The sequence below is a fragment of the Grammomys surdaster genome, unplaced genomic scaffold (assembly GCF_004785775.1).
Source record: "Grammomys surdaster isolate TR1022 unplaced genomic scaffold, NIH_TR_1.0 123436, whole genome shotgun sequence".
Classification (NCBI taxonomy): domain Eukaryota; kingdom Metazoa; phylum Chordata; class Mammalia; order Rodentia; family Muridae; genus Grammomys; species Grammomys surdaster.
Window position 1 is genome coordinate 88337 of NW_021618686.1, and position 12626 is coordinate 100962.

General features: G+C 39.5%; 1 pseudogene; it reads left to right on the forward strand.

Moving 5' to 3' along the window:
- Nucleotides 1-1057: 1057 nt before the first annotated feature.
- LOC114636291 lies at nt 1058-2005 on the forward strand (annotated as a pseudogene).
- The last annotated feature ends 10621 nt before the right edge of the window (nt 2006-12626 follow it).

Below are 12626 nucleotides of genomic sequence, written 5' to 3' on the forward strand. Positions count from 1 at the left end.
ATGGAGCACTGCAAGTGAATATGACAATTACTTCCTGGAACGTGTTACAGGAAAGTCACCTTCTCTTCTCTGCATCCACTGTACACTCCTGCTCTGTTCAGATCATTTTCTAAGTCCTGGACTCTTTTTCCAGGACTATCACTACTCAGAGTATCCAAGTCCCAAGGTGGGAAGCAGTTGGAGAAATGTGAGCAGTTTATGACAGAGATTTGTGACTCATCAGTCATGATATGGCAAAGAGGACCCCTTTTCTTGACAAAACTGTTCAAAGACTTTGGGGCACAGATAAAGTGAGAGGCAGGTTCATTTCTCTAGGATTGAAGTGAGTAATATTGTTCTTATTCATTCTTATTTTGAAACCCCCAAATTATTAGGTATATGAAAAGCTGTTTATATCTGTTTATTCTGTCATTGTTGCTTCAGGATAAAAGCTGGAAATGATCAAAATCTCAAATCTCATCATTTTTATCCAATGAAGATTAGTCTATTTTTGTCAAGCTGAAAGACTATTTGGAACAAAACCCAAAATGTGGTTTTCCCAGTCTATCAAAACCATCCACTTTCTCACATATAGATACCTTGAAGGGAGCAGAGACATCCAGCATGACAGGCCTTGAATTAGTTCTTCCCCTAAATAGCCTTACTTACCAATCTTCCATTTTTCCTTTTCTTTTCTCTATCCTGTGTTGCCATAGTATTTTTTTTTTTGGTGCCTGGTGATTGAATAACTGATTTCCATTTGTGTTCACGCTTCATTTAGCTTGAATTGGAAGCTCATGGGAATCTTGTTGTCCAGAAGGCTCAATGGATCATTTGTTATTTCTTCCTTAAATACTTATCTTCATAGAAGTCTGAAAATCTTGATAATTTTCACTAAGGGATTGTCTTTTTATTTTCTATCAAGGATTGGGGTGTGTGAATGAAACTTCTGTCAGTTTAGTGGCTTAAAACTTTAGAGATAAACTTATGTCAATGGTTGCTTGCTTTAACCAACATGGTAATATTGCATTGACAAAGAGGTGATTCTTCTGTTTTCTGTTTCCTCCTGTAGCTGTGGATGAAGAAAATGAATTACCAGGAAATCCGAAACCATACCAAAGTGACTGAATTCATTCTTGTGGGACTGTCTAGGCATCCCACATCCCAGAGTGTTGTCTTTTGGACACTGATGTTTCTCTATATAATTACTTTGGCAGGAAACAGTTTGATTATTTTCATAGTAGGAGGCAACTCTCAACTGCACATGCCAATGTATTTCTTTCTTGGTAATTTGTCTTTACTGGATCTTCTATTTTCCACCAATGTTGTACCCCTGATCATGGTGAATTCATTGTATAACTTCTCCACTATCTCCTACAGCTCCTGTTTTACCCAGCTTGCTTTCAGGGCTTTCTTAGCACTAGCTGAATGTTTTCTGCTTGCCATTATGGCTTATGACAGACTTGTAGCTATTTCAAATCCACTCAGATATAACCTGGTTATGTCTTCTTGAGTATGTATTTTCACGGCTTTGCTTGCCTGAATGGCAGCCCTCCTTCTCACTGCTCTGCCCATTCTACTCTTTCTAATCAGTTTCTGTGAGCATAATATAGTCAATCATTTCTCCTGTGAGGTTCAAGCCATCTTCAAGTTACTCTGTTCTAATACCATTTCTTTACAGATTATGATGATAGCTTGTGGTGCCATTTCAATGCTAGTACCTTTAATTTTCATTCTTATCTCTTACCTTTGTATGTTCAAAGCTGTTTTAAGAACCCATCCAACTAAGGCCAGGCTTAAAGCCTTTTCTACATGTGTCTCTCACTTAATTGTGGTTACTATCTACTTTGGGACACTAATATATATTTATATGAGACCACAGAGCAAAATATCCCACAATGGGGACAAAATTGTCTCAATATTTTATACAGCAGTGACCCCAATGCTAAATCCACTCATCTATACCCTAAGAAATAAGGATGTGAAAGCTGTTCTCAGGAGGGTAAATTGTGGGGTCAAATCCTAATGTCTCTAGCACACAGCATGTTTTTAGTTTGTGGTAACTTAGATGGTGGTTTTAGTTTTCCTGGTAACTTCACATCTCTGTGACTTTAGAAATGGGAAAAGACTTGAAAAGCTTTTGAATAATTGAAATCACACAAGAACAAGAATCTTATGGCATAAGTATAAAACGGCTTCATGCTACATGCATCTTAAGTAAAATTAAAATGCAAGCTCCACATGAGGACCAAAGTTGGCAAGTTTATGACAGAGAGTTATTGATGGTCTTTATAGATAAACCTCATGCAATTAAGATAGATAATAAATACCCCAGTTGGAAAATGGCCAAAGGATACAAACACCCAATTCTGTTAAGAGCACTGATTGTTCTTCCAGAAGCCCCAGTGTCAGTTTCCAGCAACCACATGGTGGCTTACAACTGTTTGTAACTCCAGTCCCAAAGGGCTCAGTGCCCTCTTCTGGTCTTCTGCATGAATAGGATATGCAGACATAAGGGCAAGAAAAAATACCCATACAGATAAAAAAATTAAAAATATAGATTAAAATAAAAAAATTTAAAGACATATACACTAATACCCTATATACTACAAAAAAAAAAACAAATAAGATCAGTCACAACTTGCAAGAAGACATTTATTATGCATAAAACTGGCCAAATATTGCTAGCAATGTTACAGAATATAAAGAATTCCCATCTTTTAAAATGTTTCCTTGCTTAATGTCCTGGCTAGGCTTTGGGTTTTTTTTAATTGTTTGTTCATTTGTTTGTTTGTTTGTTTTTTTGCCAATTTGACATAGGCTAGAGTCATTTGGGAGGAGGGAACCTCAACTGAGAAAATTGCTCCATCAGATTGACTTGTGAGCAGGCCTGTGATGCATTGTCTTCATTGATATTGATGGGGGAGGGGCCAGCTAACTGTGGATTGTGCCATCCCTGGGCTGGTGGTATTGGGTGCTATAATAAAGCAGGCTGAGCAAGTCATGAAAACCATTCCAGTAAGCAGTGTTCCTCCATGGCTTAGTTCCTGCCTTCAGGTTCCTGTTTTGAGTTCCTACTCTGACTTTCCTCAGTAATGGACTACAAGAATTAAACTAAAATAAACCCCTTCTCTCCAAGTTGTTTTTGGGCATGGTGTTTTATCACAACAATAGGAACCCCAAGACACTTAACAACCCAAAACCTAATCCTATAACCTGGAAATGTTTATATCCTGGCTGCCATGCAGGAGATAAGAGGAGAGGATAGATACTGAGTGACAGATAAGAGGTTTGCTTGTTTGTTTGTTTGAGACAGGGTTTTTCTGTATAGTCCTGGCTGTCCTGGAATTCCCTCTATAGACCAGGCTGGCTTTGAATTCACAGAGACCCACCTGCCTCTGCCTCCAGAGTGCTGGGATTAAATGTGTATGCCACCACACTCTGCTTTGAGTGACAGTAATGTCTACACAATCACACTGAAAGTTGTCAAAGAACATTTTCAAATGTTCTCATTTACTCATTTTCTCTTTCATTAATACCAGCTCTTCAAAAAGGAGGAGGGGGGATGGGATAGAAGGTTCAAGGGAGGGGAAATGGGGAACGAGGATGACATCTGAAATGAAAATAAATAAAATATCCAATAAAAAAGTAAAAACTAAAAATGACAATGAAGGTTACTTCCTTGATGTCTTTAAAAAAATTAATACATGCTCTTTGTATTTTAGGTCTATTCTGTACATATTCTATTAATTTTTTGAGTCAAACATGTTTAATTTTTAGAAACATATTTTTAGACCTCTAAAATACTTTTATTATGAAAAATAGTAGTTTTACAAAAGAGTTGCAAAGACAATACAGATGATTTCTGTATACCTTCAAATATTTTTAATAAATTTAACATCTGGCAAATGCAAGGCACTCTCAAAGCCAAGAAGTTAACATTGGGTCAGTATCATTAGTTGAGCTGTGTATTTTTACATATATTTTTCACTGTGTATTTTAAATAAATGCAAGGTATTTATTTAAAACAATGATCTGACACACAGTAAACATTCAGTAAATGCTAGCTCTTATATGTATACATGGAGGAAGAATTCACACTTAACTGTACTAAGCACAGTAACCCTTAAAGATGTGAGTGCTATATCTCTAGATGTCATTACTACTGTCTAGCAGCCTATGAAGCATGTGTAGTATACTGCCCTGGACAAACAGCATGTCTTTATTGAATTTCCTCAGTTTCAATACCTGTAGCACAGGATTTAACAGATATCTATAGAACATTTCATCCTAAGACAAAAGAATATACCTTTTTCTCAGCACCTCATGATACCTTCTCAAAAATAGACCATATAATTGGTCACAAAACAGGCCTCAACAGATTCAAAATGATTGATATAATCCCTTGCATCCTATCAGATCACCATGGTCTAAAGCTGATCTTCAATAATAACAAAACAATGGAAAGCCCACATAGATGTGGACACTGAACAATGGATGTTCTACTCAATGATAACTTGGTCAAGGATGAAATAAAGAAAGATGTTTTAGAATTTAATGAAAATGAAGGCTCATCATACCAAAACTTATGGGACACAATGAAAGCAGTGCTAAGAGGAAAACCTCATAGTTCGAAGTGCTAACAAAAAGAAACTGGAGCCAGGCAGTGGTGGTGCATGCCTTTAATCTCAGCACTTGAAAGTCAGAGGCAGACGGACTTCTGAGTTCAAGGGCAGCCTGGTCTACAGAGTGAGTTCCAGGACAGCCCAGGCTATACAAAGAAACCCTGTCTGGAAAAAAATGAAACTGGAGAGAGCATACACTAGCAACTTGAGAGCACACCTGAAAGCTCTAGAACAAAAAGAAGCAAACACATCCAAGAGAAGTAGACAGCAGGAAATAATCAAACTCAGGGCTGAAATTAACCAAGTAGAAACAAAGAGAACTATACAAAGAATCAACAAAACCAGGAGCTGGTTCTTTGAGAAAATCAACAAGATAGATAAACCCTTAGCCAGATTAACCAGAGGGCACAGAGACAGTATCCAAGTTAATAAAATCAGAGCGGAAAAGGGAGACATTACAACAGAATCAGGAAATTCATAAAATCATCAGATCCTACTACAAAAGTCTATACTCAACAAAACTAGAAAAGCTGGATGAAATAGACAATTTTTGAGACAGATACCAGGTACTAAAGTTAAATCAGGAGCAGGTAAACCATATAAACAGTCCCATAACCCCTAAAGAAATAGGAACAGTCATTAAAAGTCTCCCCACCAAAAAAAGCCCAGAATCAGATGATTTTAGTGCAGAATCTATCAAACCTTCAAAGAAGACCTAATACCAATTCTCTTCAAACTATTTCACAAAATAGAAACAGTAGTGTAAGAAGCAGGTCCTTAAACAGGACTGACTCCATATAGTAATAGGAAACTTGTAAGACATATCTGGTACTTATAAAGACATGTCTGGAAATGGTCAGAGCCCAGTGATAACCAGACAAGAGTGGTTATCTGCCGTGCACGTCACCAGTAAGGCTGAATCCAACATAAAAGAGGAGCCTGTCCAGAGCACTTCATCACACTTGTAGCCATGACTGGCTAACGTGATCCTCTGGACAGAGCCTCCTCAGCACCTGATCATCAAAGAGTTAACCGAGAGACCTACACCTCCAACTTTGTGGTGAACTCCAACTTCAAGCCTAGATACAATGGTCAAGCACCCTGTGAGGTCAAATTAGCAATTCAACTATCTGGAAGTTGCAGCCTGACCCTGCCTTCAGGGACTTGAACCTGTAACCCGACACCATCAAAAGGACTCAGGTCCTATAATCCAAGAATGAATGATGTGCTTATTGCTATGCTTATTTCTTTGGTAATTAGCAACTTATTATTTGTGTTTATTGTGCATATTGTTAGAGACAATACATAGGAAATGTGGCAATATCTTGTTGTAGCAATAGCCTTAGCATTTGTGTTTGCTTGCTATGCATCATTAAAAAAGTAACTGAATTGCAAACCCTCTGTCTCTTGGAGTACTCTCTCTTCCCTCTCAAGGAGCTGATGATCTCACAGTCAAATCCAGTATACGATCCCTGAGTGGAGCAGGATCTGTTGCTCCTCTCCCCTCGGCAGATGCTAACCCTTTATCCATAGTCTGCTCATAACAGATAAGAGTAGCCTGCTCTAGACAAGTAGGAACATTACTCAATTTGTTTTTGAAGTCACAATTACACTCACTCCTAAACCACACAAAAACACAACAAAGAGAACTTCAGACCAACCTCCCTTATGAATATCAATGCAAAAATACTCAATAAAATTCTCGCAAACCATATCCAAGAACACATCAAAACAATCATCTATCATGATCAAGTAGGCTTTATCTCAGGAATGCAGGGATGGTTCAATATACGGAAATCCATCAATGTAATCCACTAAAACAAACTCAAAGAAAACAAACCACATGATCATCTCTCTAGATGCTGAGAATGCATTTGACAAAACTCAACATCCTTTCATGGTAAAAGTCCTGGAAAGATCAGGAATTCAAGGCCCATACTTAAACGTAGTAAAAGCAATATACAGCAAACCAGTAGCCAATATCAAAACAAATGGAGAGAAACTTGGAGCAATCCTACTAAAATCAGGGACTAGACAAGGTTGCCCACTCTCTTCCTACCTATTCAATATAGTACTGGAAGTCCTAGCTGTTGTGGATAGCCCTTGCCTTGTATTTTGATGCTAATTCCGATTTCCTGATGGGGGTGCTGCAGAGGAAGAGTGAATCAGTACACAGGTGACTTCTTGTGAACCTTCTGCACACCTTAATTTGTAAAATAAAGGCTAGAGCCAGTGATTGGGCAGTAGAAGGGGAGGTGGGGGAAAAGGTTTGGGAGAGGGGAGAGAAAGGTGAAGAGGAAGATGACAGGGGAGAAAGACAACAGAGGAGAAAGAGGTGGAAGGACAATGGAGGAGAAGCATATGGCCTGGAAAAACTGCAAGTTATAAGGGATCTCATATTGAGTAGTGTATTGAGTAACTATTTAGTGTAATTGTAAATCTGCCCAATCAAGACGTGCAGTTTATATTCATAATTATTGAGTTGTGTTTTCTTTAACTGGTCTTATTTGGGTTGGAGATTTACCACAACAAGTGGTGCCCAACTTATTGCTTAGAACTCAACCAACCTGAGATAAATGTTCAATGCCCCCCCCCCACTAATCCCCGAATATGGCTCAGGCAGTTATCTAAGCTGCAACACTGTGGATTTAAAGCTGACTGGGTCTGAGGGGCCTACAGAAAATGACAGAGAGGCTTCCTCCCTCAACCCCCAAACAGTGAACCAGGTAGTTCGTTGATATAAGAGAGATATATAACCTTTAGAGATAAAATTTGGAAGCAAAGTATAGAGGATAATTTACTAAAGCTATCAAATCAAAATAAGGCAAATGCTGCAATATTAAAATTACATCATAAAGAGAAGCTAAGATTATGGAAGCAGGGCCTAGAACAGAAGATACAGGAAATTATAGAGCAGCATGAACAACAGAAAGAGAAATTTAAGACTTGGCAATGTGGCCTAGAGCAAACACTAGAATTGAAGACACAGGAAATTATAGATCAGAATAAGAAACAGAAAGATGAAAATGAAGGTGGGAGACAGGAGCTGAAAAAGATGATAGAACAAAGGATGTAGCAGCTCACAGATCAGACTGAGCAGCAGAGAGAAAATGATGAGGGTTGGAAGCAAGACTTGGAGAATAACATTTTAAAATTAATCAGTCAAAATAAAATGGACAGCAGACTATCAGAATTGCAATATAAAGAAAAAATCAAAATGTGGAAGCAGAACCTTGAGCAGAGAATACAGGAACTCAAGGAACAGGAAGAGTGACAAAAGGAGAGATATGAAGCATGGACACAGACCCTAAGGGAGAAATTTAAAATTTCAGTTAAAGAAAATACTCAGGTAGAGACAGAAGATAAAATTAGAGAAAGCCAATCAAAGGTTATTAGAAAACGAACTTTAGTCTATCCAGTTAATATACAAAAAAGACCTCCAGTTGTTGATCATCCAGAGGGTTATCAGGAATTCTAGTGACAACCTGTGGATGTGTTAGATCTGAGAAAATTTAAGGAAAGTGTCACTAATTTTGGAATGTGTTCGCCATTTATAAAACAAATCCTGACTTCTTGGGCCATTAAAAATAGATTAATCCCCCAAGACTGGAAATATATGGAAAGAACAATACTAGAACCTGCTGCAAATTTACAGTGGTTTGCATGGTAGAGAGATGAGTCGAGGGAGATAGCATGACAAAATAAAACCAGGGGAAGAGAGATTTCCATAGACCAACTGCTTGGTGAAGGTCACTTTGCTGAAGTAGAGATGTAGGCTGTATATGATGAAGAAACTCTGGCATTGTGTCGATTGTCAGCCTTAAAGGCCTGGGACAAAGTCGAAGAATCAGGAAAAAGACTTGAACCACTTATGCAAGTCATACAAGGTCCAAAAGAAACCTTCCCTGACTTTTTACAAAAGCTAACCTCAGCTGTGGAAAGGAGTGTATCAGATTCAGCAGCAAGAAAGGCAATAATCCAGTCTATAGCCTTTGAAAATGCAAACGCTGAATCCAAGGAAGTAATCAGACTACTGAGGACAAGGTCAGCATCAATAGATGAGTGGATTAGATACACAACTGATGTTGGATCTTGCTCAGCTGATATGACTGTAATAGGAGAAGCTGCCACTAGACACCTAAAGATGAGTCAAGATTTCAAATGTTTTAATTGTGGTGAGCAGGGTCATCTCAGAAACGACTGTAGAAAAAACCAAAGTAATACAAAAAGGGGCCTATGCCTTCTGGAATATGTCAAAGATGTGGCAAAGGCTGACATCTGACTAGGGAATGTAGAGCAACAAGAGACAAATGGGGCAATACCCGGCCAAAAAACTCCCAGGGGGTGCTCTCACAGGCCCCAATGTCAGGCAGGGAGAGTTCTCTTCCTCAGGACAATTAAACGTCACTGCTTCAAAAACAGATGTTCTCAGACCAGACAAGGCTAAGGCAAGTTTTATAGACAATTAAGAAGGCCTCACAGGGAGCCAAAAGCAAATATTTTGGCAAGCTTCTATAGAGGATCAAAGGCCAAAACTAAGACTACTAGTGAACAATACTGACACTGAAGGGATGGTTGACACTGGAGCAGATGTCACCATTATCTCTCCAAAATGTTGGCCTAAAAGTTGGCCACTTCAAGAAGTAGACATCCAATTTCAAGGAGTTGGAACCTTATCCCAAATAAAACAAAGCATCAGATTAAATGTATAGGCTTACATCATGTTTAAAGCATGTTTAATCAAGTAAAAAATCAGACTTAAATGTATAGGACCAGAAGGTCAGATAGGAAAATCGAGGCCGTATGTGGCTGATATAGCCATAAACTTATGGAGGAGAGATCTGTTACAGCAGTGGAAAACCCAAATTAATCAGTTTCAGTGTCTAGTCATGAAACCCGTCAGGCTTCTAATAAAAATTTAAAATTTGTTAGGGAACATTATCAAAGGCAGTCACAACCTGTCCAAGCTGTCCATAAACAAGATACAGCAGAGGCTGACAATTTAGCTCTACCCTAAGGAGCCATTGCTGCCAAGACACCAACAGCCTTACCACTAAGGTGGTTGACTGACCAATCCATCTGGATTGATCAATGGTCTATGACAGAAGAAAAACTACAGGCATTAGAACAGCTAGTTCAGGAGCAGCTGGAGGATCAACATATAGAAGAGTCTACCATCCCTTGGAATTCTCCAGCATTTGTCATTAAAAAGAAATCTGGTAAATGGAGGATGTTGACAGATCTCAGAGCAATTAATAAGATTATTCAGCCAATGGTTTCCTTGCAGTCTGGGATCCCACTGCCTTTCTTGTTGCCTAAGGAATGGCCTATCACAGTGATTGATTTGAAAGATTGTTTCTTCACAATTCCTCTACATGAATGTGATAAGGAAAGGTTTGCTTTCTCAGTACCTACCTTCAATAGAGGTTGCCCAATAAAAAGATATCATTGAAAAGTCCTGCCACAAGGAATGATAAATAGCCCTACCTTTTGTCAATATTTTGTACAACAGCCATTGGAGATGATTTGCAAACAATTTCCCCAACTCATTATTTATCATTATATGGATGATATTTTATTGGCTGATCCAGATATTAATATGGTGGAAAGCATGTTTAATCAAGTAAAAAAAAAAAACGTGCCTTGCTGGGGATTGCAAATATCCCCTGGAAAAAAAAATACAAAGAGGGGATTATATTAACTATATAGGGTATAAAATAAGTCTGCAAGTCTGCAAATGGTTAAGCCACAAAAGGTACAAATTAGAAGAAATCAATTAAGGACCCTTAATGATTTTCAGAAGCTACTGGGAGATATCAATTGGTTGCGGCCGGCAATTGGCTTGATCACTCAAGAGCTGAGCAATTTATTTCAAACCTTACAAGGTGATAAAGATTTAAATAACCCAAGGAAACTATCATTTGAGGCTGAGAAGGAGTTAGCTCTGGTAGAAAGGAAATTGCAGGATACACATCTAGATTAGATTAAACCAAAGATGGGCTGCATCTTAGTTATCTTACCTTCTACTCATTCTCCTACAGGAATTCTTATGCAGAGGAAAGATTATATCTTAGAATGGATATTTTTAGCACATAAACAGAGTAAGAAATTAAAAACCTACATTGAGAAGGTCTCTGAATTGATTCTAAAAGGAAAAATGAGACTTCGACAATTAGTCTGAATGGACTCGCCTGAAATTGTTGTACCTTACTAACGCAGAAGTTGCCTTGTTATGGGTACAAGATGAACATTGGCAAAGAGCATGCAGTAATTTCTTGGGAGAGGTTAACAACAGAGACCCTAAAAGGAAGCAGCTGCGGTTCATAAAAAGAACTAATTGGATTCTCCCTTGTGTAATAAAAGGAAGATCAATATCTGTAGCCCCTACGTTTCACACTGATGCTAGTAAATCAGGAAAGGCAGGATATAAATCAGAAGAGGTAAGTAAGGTGGCTGAGAGTTCCTATAAGTCAGTTCAAAAATCTGAATTATATGCAATAATCATGGTGTTGTCAGATTTTCAAAAGTCTCTTAATATACACATAGAGGCTGCTGAACTTAGGATGATTCTGAATTGACCTATTTATTCAACTACAACAAATGATCAGAAATAGGAGTTATCCACTACATATAACACACATAAGATCCCATACAGGTCTGCCAGGCCCTCTGGCACAAAGTAATAATGAAATTGACTAGCTATTGATAGGAAGCATACTAGAGGCTTCAGAACTCCATTTAAAACAGCACCATGTTGACAGCAAAGGTTTAAAGAAAGAATTCTCTATCACTTGGCAACAAGCCAAGGAAATTGTGAGGCCATGCCTTACTTGCTCATTATATAACCAAACTCCATTGCCTATAGGAACTAACCCTAACGGTACCCAAAAAATGGCATTTGTCAAATGGATGTCTTCCATTTTACAGAGTTCGGTAAACTGAAATATGTTCACCATACTATAGACACATATTCAGGATTTCAATGGGAACCTGCCTTAGAGTCAGAAAAGGCTGGTTCTGTAATTACACATTTGTTAGAAGTTTTGGCCATTATGCCTCTCTCCCCTTTCCTGGGCCAAGACTCGGAGTCACTAGCCCAGCCCTGCAGCTCCTTCAGGCCTCCAGTTTCCAGGGCCTGCCACCGCCTTCTCTTTTAATGCTCACTGGTTCACCTGAGCACCCAGAAACACCCCACACAGTGTCCCTTTGGCCAGGGTCCATGCTCTACTGCCTCAAGGGTTTTCAGTCATAAAACTCTTAGCCCCCACCCCCAGGCTTGGACAGAGCCCCTTGCATTCATCTCCACTGACACAGCTGTAAGAGGCCACCCTGAGAGTGTTAGTGTTGTGCCACTCCATCAGAAAAGACCACTTGGACCACCTTTCTATACTGGGCACATAGCACCTGACTACCCTGGGTGTTCAGGACCAGCCTGCCTCCCAACACCTTGCTGGGGAGGGGGGGCTGTGGCTCTGAGCCATCAAGCACACAATACACAACCTGCATCAGCAACAACAGTTAGCCAGAATCGGACCTCCAGAAGTCAAAGAGCAAGGAAGGCAGCTGGAGAGACTTGCCCAGGACTGTGGACTCGGATGCGTTCCCATTTGCTTCCCAGACTGGCAGGATTTGCCTCCTCTATGCTGGGTCCCAATTCCTGAAGGTCCCTTCCCTCAAAGCTTTCACCTGTGCCAAGGTGACTAACTCCTCTAGGAAAGGATTCCAGCACCCCATCCCCATCCATATGCTCTTTCCTGCCCTCAGATGTCAGTTCCAGAATTTCAAATGATGTCAACTCCCCTCTCCCAGTCCCCTGGAAGTTGGCCTGCACCCTCAGCAAGGTCCACTGTCACTCCTGGAAGTTCCCCACTGCACTCTGCAATAAACTCCTTTCTCTCTTCCCCCCCAAAAAGAAGAAGAAGAAGAAGAAGAAGAAGAAGAAGAAGAAGAAGAAGAAGAAGAAGAAGAAGAAGAAGGAGGAGAGGGAGAGGGAGAGGGAGAGGGAGAGGGAGAGGGAGAGGG